This window comes from Octopus sinensis, linkage group LG10 (genome assembly GCF_006345805.1).
Source record: "Octopus sinensis linkage group LG10, ASM634580v1, whole genome shotgun sequence".
Lineage (NCBI taxonomy): Eukaryota > Metazoa > Mollusca > Cephalopoda > Octopoda > Octopodidae > Octopus > Octopus sinensis.
Window position 1 is genome coordinate 82,880,076 of NC_043006.1, and position 6,995 is coordinate 82,887,070.

Consider the following 6,995-nt stretch of genomic DNA (forward strand, 5'->3'; position numbering starts at 1 on the left):
GTGATCTAATTTAGCAATGTCAACATATCGTCTTGGCTACTCCATCTTTGCTGAATATTACTGATTAGGAGGAGACAAACAGACATACACACATACACACATACATTCATACACACACATACACGGATATCGCACGCATAATTGTATATAGATATACGACGATAAATATATACTCTTAAACATCTATGCGTACGTATGTTTAGCATGTATGAATTAATCCATATACGTATATGCATATAGATTGAAAGTAAAAAAAATATATAGGGTGGGTATGTGTGCGTGTGTGCGTGTGAGTGTATAGGCGTGCCTGTTTGGTAATATACTTGCTTCCCAACAATAGGGCTCCGTGTTCAATCTCACTGCGTGGCATCTAGGTCAAGTGTATTCTACTTTATCTTCGGTTCGACCAAATCCTTGTGAGTAGATTTGGTAGACAGAAACTGAAAGAAGCCCGTCGTACTCACATACACACACACACATACATACATGTGGTGTGTGTGTGTGTGTGTGTGTGTGTGTGTGTGTCTTCCACTACCGCTTGACAACCGGTTCTGGTGTGTTTAAGTTCTTAACAGTTCGATGTGTTTACGAACTTAGCGATTCGGTAGAGGTAAAATAAGTAAGAAGCTTAAAGAAAATAAGTACGGTGCCAATTCGCTCGACTAAAAATTCTACAGGCCTAATGACTCAAACATGTAAAAGACGAATTTTATATACAGGGGTTGGACAAAATAATGGAAACACCTTAAAATTTCAAACAAAGTCATTTAATATGGGGTAGGACCGCCTTTGGCAGTAATTACACTTGAATTCTACGAGGTATGGACTCGTACAAAGTTTGAATTGTTTCCAAAGGAATTTTTGCCCATTCTTCGGCTAAAACAGTCTCCAGTTCTTGTAGTGATGATGGTGGGGGATATCGATTCCTCACTTGTTTTTCTAAAATGCACAATAGATGTTGAGATCTGGGGACTGTGTTGGCCAGATACCATGTTCAACTTCACTAGAATATTCTTCTTGCCATTCAGTAACAACTTTAGCTGTGTGAATTGGTGCGTTATGCTAAAAGATTGCATCCTCCCCCCCAGAAACAGTTCTGTAACCATAGGATGAATTTGATCAGATAAAATGCTAAAATAGTCTTGACTATTAATTCTGCCATGAAACGAACCATTCGGCCGGCGGATTTCCAAAATATTGCCCCCAGCCCCAGATCATCACATATCCTCCTCCATGTTTAACAGTTGGAAGAAGGCAATTAGGGTCAAATGTTTCTTTTGGCTGTCTCCACACGTATACTCGGCTGGTGGTCGAAAATAAGGTAAAGGTTGACTCGTCCAAGAAAATAACATTTTCCTACTGTTCTAAGGACCATTTCTGTAGGTTTTACTCCACTCTAAATGCTTTGCAAAGTTTGTTTTTGAAAGTAGTGGTTTTCTGATTGCAGCCCTCTTGTAAAATCTGGCTTTGTGCAGCTCCCGGCGAACAGTTTTTGTGGAAACTGGGTTCTGGAGGTGGTCATTAAACTCTGCAGTAATTTCGGGAGCTGTACGTTTGTGATTCTTTCTAACAATTCGTGTAAGAATCCAACGGACCCTATGTGAAAGTTTTGGTTTTCTTCCGGAGTTTTATTTCTATGTGGAAGTTTTCCCCTCTTTCTCAAAGGCCGTCATTACTTTCGAGACAGTACTTCCTGATACACCAAACATTTCCGCGGTTTTCATTACGCTAGCGCATGCCATACAAGCACCAACAATTTGACTTCTTTGAAAGTCCGAGACATCTGTCATCTTAATGAATTTTAATTACCTTTTTCTGATGATATCTAAAAAGAAATAGCAACTTTAGCAAAACATATTAAGCAGCACTAATAATAAATCAAAAAACATAAAAATAAACAAGCTTTTGACGGTTTTCTAGATATTTCAAAATTATGATGCCATGATGCTAAGTGCTTCCATTTTTTTTATCCAACTCCAGTATATTTATATAATAATCTGTTTGTTTGTTCGCCCGTTATACTTTAGATAGTTAGAGAGGTGACGGTGGAGTAGGTGAAAGGTAGAGTATAAGTGAGAGAGAAAGAGAGAGGAGGAGGGGGGGAGGGAAAATATGAGTAGAGAAGAAAGGAGAGAGGTGTATAATGATACATACATACATTGAGACGGACGAGCATCCAGTCCAGGTAGGGATCCTCTCCCCCAAGGAAACTGGGATACCGGCCCTTATGAGCCAAGCGTGACTCGAGAAGGAACAAATAACAACATGCATACATACATACATACATACATACACATATGTAAGTATTTATATAAATACATGTGTATAAAGTTTCTCCATTTCTTTTAGAGACACGTTGTCATCTGCCGGTATTGATACATCAATTAGAAAGCATTTTTTTCCTTCATGATCTCTGACAACTATATCTGGTCTGTTGGCCTTAATTTCTCTATCTGTGTGTATCGGCATATCCCAGAGTATGGTTGCTTTCTCGTTTTCTGTGACCTTTTCTGGTGTGTGTCTATACCATCTTTTTTCTGTTGTTATTCCATAATGTTGGCATAGCTTCCAGTGTATGTAGGTTCCAACTCTGTCATGTTTGTGAATATATTCCTTCTTAGCCAGGACTGGGCAGCCAGAGATATGATTTATTGTTTCTTGTCCATCTCTGCATATTCTGCAGTTACTTGTTATATTTCTTTTCATTACATGTTTTTGGTAATTTCTGGTGGGGACGCTTTGGTTTTGTGCTGCAATTAAAAATCCCTCTGTCCCTGCTTTGAGTCCTGAGCTTCTCAACCATTGCTGGGATTTTTCTTTGTCTATTTCTTTTGCGTTTAATTTAGTCCAGTATTTACCATGAATGGGCTTTTCTTGCCATCGTTTTATCATGGTTCGTTGGTGTTCTATTTTTAGTGTGGATTTCATTTGTTTTATAGCTTTTGTTGTTTCTTCTTCTTCTTCTTCTTCTTCTTCTTCTTCTTCTTCTTCTTCTTCTTCTTCTTCTTCTCTTCTTCTTCTTCTTCTTCTTCTTCTTCTTCTTCTTCATATTTATTAGGTGGTATTATTAGGTGGTATGATTTCCTGTTTGTATTTGTCAGCTTCCTTAAATACTGAGAACAGTTTTTTGTTTTGCTCGTGTTTTGTCGCTATTTGTATCAGTTTTCCTTCCTTCTGAAGTAGATATTTTTGCAGTCCTATGGTGGTTATTTTATAGTAGTTTTCCAGCTGTATAAGACCTCTACCACCTTCTATACGTTGTATATATAGTCTTTCTATGACAGATTTTGGGTGATGCATCCTAGATCCTGTCATTACTTTTCTTGTTTTCCTATCTATTTTGGTCAGTTCATTTAGTGTCCAGTTAAGGATATTGTAGCTGTAACTTATAACTAGGACAGCTAAAGTGTTAATACCTATTATCTTGTTTTTAGCATTGAGCTCTGTGTTTAGTATTGATCTAACTCGTCTATAATATTCTTTTTTTTATTTTCTCTTTGATTTGTGTGTGTTGTGTCTTATCTAGTTCATGGATTCCTAAGTATTTGTAAGTTTGGCTTTGGTCTAATTCTTTTATTTCATTGGTTTTATCTAGTGTGATGTTGCTACTCTTAACTAGTTTTCCTCTTTTCATGGTTACTTTGGCGCATTTTTCTAATCCAAATTTCATATCTATTTCTTTGGTAAATCCATGAACTGTCTTTAATAGTGTTTCCAGCTGTTTGTCATTTGCAGCGTATAGTTTTAGGTCATCCATATATAAAAGGTGGCTGATCGTTTTGCCGTAACATTTATATCCGCATCCAGTTCTATTTAGCATATCAGATAGAGGTGACAGTGCCAAGCAGAAAAGGAGTGGAGAGAGCGTGTCTCCCTGGAGTATTCCTCTTCTAATGGGGATGGCTTTGGTTTTCATGAGTTCCTCTTTTGTTTGGAGGTGTAGGACTGTTTGCCATTTATTCATAGAGTGCCCTATGAATTTTATGATTGTTGGTGCTACTTTGTTAATGGCTAGTGTTTGGAGGATCCATGTGTGGGGGATGCTATCAAACGCCAGTTATGGCTTTATTAATCATTAGTTGATCTTTACAGCCATATGAGCCTTTCTGGCATTATTATTATTATTATTATTATTATTATTATTATTATTATTATTATTATTGTTGTTGTTGTGTTGTTGTTGTTGTTGTTGTTGTTGTTGTTGTTGTTGTTGTTGTTATTATTATTATTATCATTATCATTATCATCATTATTATTAAAATTATTACTTTTTTTTCTTCTTCTTTCAAATTTGCTATCATTTCTTGCCGAGTATCTTCCCTAGGGCAAAGAAACTCATAGTATACATTGGTAGGCCATTAAACCAAACTCAGTAGTTCGTTAATTTTTTTTTTTTTTTTTTTTAAGTTAAATTAAAATACATGAGCAGCAACAGTTCTCACATCGACAATGCTCTTCTCAATACGTGTGATGTACCAGTTAAGACAATCTTTTGCACTTCTTGCAGGGATGGTAAGCTAGGGATCATTCTCATATAATTTTCGGTTCCCTTCTTGATCATTCCTAGTGCTCCTACGATCACTGGTATTGTAACCGCCTTGAGATGCCACATTTTCTCAATTTCAATGAGTAGGTCTTTATATTTTCTGAACTTGTCAAACTCTTTCGCTGAGATATTATGATCACAGGGGATGCTCATGTCGATCAATAAGCAAACTTTATTGTTTTGGTCTTTCACAACAATATCTGGTTTATTGGCCTTGATGGTTCGGTCTGTATGTACTGGAAAGTCCCACAGAATGGTTACATTTTCTCCTTCAGTTACTGCCTCAGGGTGGTGATTATACCACTTGTCGGCAGTTTTGATATTGTAATGCCGACTTATTAGCCAGTGTAGATATTGGCCAACTCTGTCATGTCTTAATTTATACTCCACTGGTGCTAAGACTTTACATCCAGAGATTAGGTGGTCCACTGTTTCAATCATGTCGTTGCAGAATCGGCATTTTGAGTCTGCTCCATTTTTCATCACATTGGCCTGGTAGTTCCGAGTTAATAGGCTTTGATCTTGAGCAGCCAGGATGAAACCTTCGCTCTCTGCTTTTAGCCCTGAGCTCCGTAGCCACTGATGGGTTTGCTTCTGGTCAACATCAGCTTGTTTGCTGCGGGTCACATATTATTATTATTATTATTATTATTATTATTATTATTATTATTATTATTATTATTATTATTATTATTATTATTATTATTATTATTATTATTATTATCTTATCATAATTATTATTATTATTATTATCTTATCATAATTATTATTATTATTATTATTATTATCATCATCATCATCATCATTATTATTATTATCATTATTATTATTATTATTATGAAAACTCACAGCTTATTTTGCTGAATATGACGAAAAGTGTCAACTGTTCACTTAGGTGACACTTGTTTACTGGTCGTGCTTCAAGAACTATGCGAAGAGTTCTTGCACTTCCAATCAATTCTGATTTTTGTAGGTGTTTTACCCTAACACTTGCACCAATTTATTATTATTATTATTATTATTATTATTATTATTATTATTATTATTATTATTATTATTATTATTATTGTTATTATTATCAAGGCAGTGAGCTGGCATAACCGTTAGCACGCCGGACGAAATGCTTAGCGGTATTTCGTCTGTCGCTACGTTCTGAGTTCAAATTCTGCCCAAGTCGTCTTTGCTTTTCATCCTTTCGGAGTCGATAAATTAAGTACCAGTTCCGTACTGGAATCGATGTAATCGACTTTCCCCGCTCACAAAATTGCAGGTCTTGTGCCTTTAGTAGAAAATATTATTATTATTATTATTATTATTATTATTATGATTATTATTATTATTATTATTATTATTGAGGCGGCGAGATGGCAAAACCGTTAGAACGCCGGGCAAAATGCTTAAAGGTATTTCGTCTGTTTCTACGATCTCAGTTCAAATTCCACCGAGGTCCACTTTGCCTTTCATCCTTCGGGGCTCGATAAATTAAGTACCAGTTACCCACTGCGGTCGATGTAATTGACTATCCCCCTCCTCCAAATTGCTTGTACAAAGAAGAGTATATTTATATAACTAAAGTACTATTTATTCTTTCATCCAGGAATACCCTATTAAATTCTTTTTAATGAGAAAAGCATTCCATATATTCACTTGAAATATAAGTATCTTTCTAATTTAAATATTTATTTAATTAATTATTTAATTATATAGTTATCATATCATATTATCTCCCTCACTAGAATTCCTTATCTCTCTCACTAGAATTAATTTATTATCTCCCTGACTAGATTGCCTGTACATATCCCTGTAATCACTAGCTCCAATATTAATAACAGCCCACTAGTTTTTACTTAACAAATAAACTATTAATATTAATATCTAATTCTATTATAACCTTTTTACGCGTAAGTTTTAGCATAATATTATGATAACTAATTCTACTGTTTAACATCTTGTACACACAATGAATATTTTTCTATCAATGTCTTACCCTACACGATTGCTAACTTTTATATCAGTTATCCAGTATTATAATATTGAATAGCTACACTTGCTAATATTTGTATCTGTTAATTTCCACATAACTATTTTTATTAACTCTACTGATAAATCATTAACTGCAAATTAACACATGATATGCACACACAATTATATTATATATTTTCTGTATATATTCGATTCTCCATCCTATAGTCTTTATATATATATATATATATATATATATATATATATAATATATATATTATATATATATATATATACATACATACATACATACATACACACACACACACATAATATATATATTATATATACAAATATATGTATACATATATATATATATAATATATATATATATATATATATATATATATATATATATCGCTAGCCACTACACATTCTTTATTTTCTTTCCTTGTTTCTATCTGTGTTCCTTTCTGTGGAAGAGCGC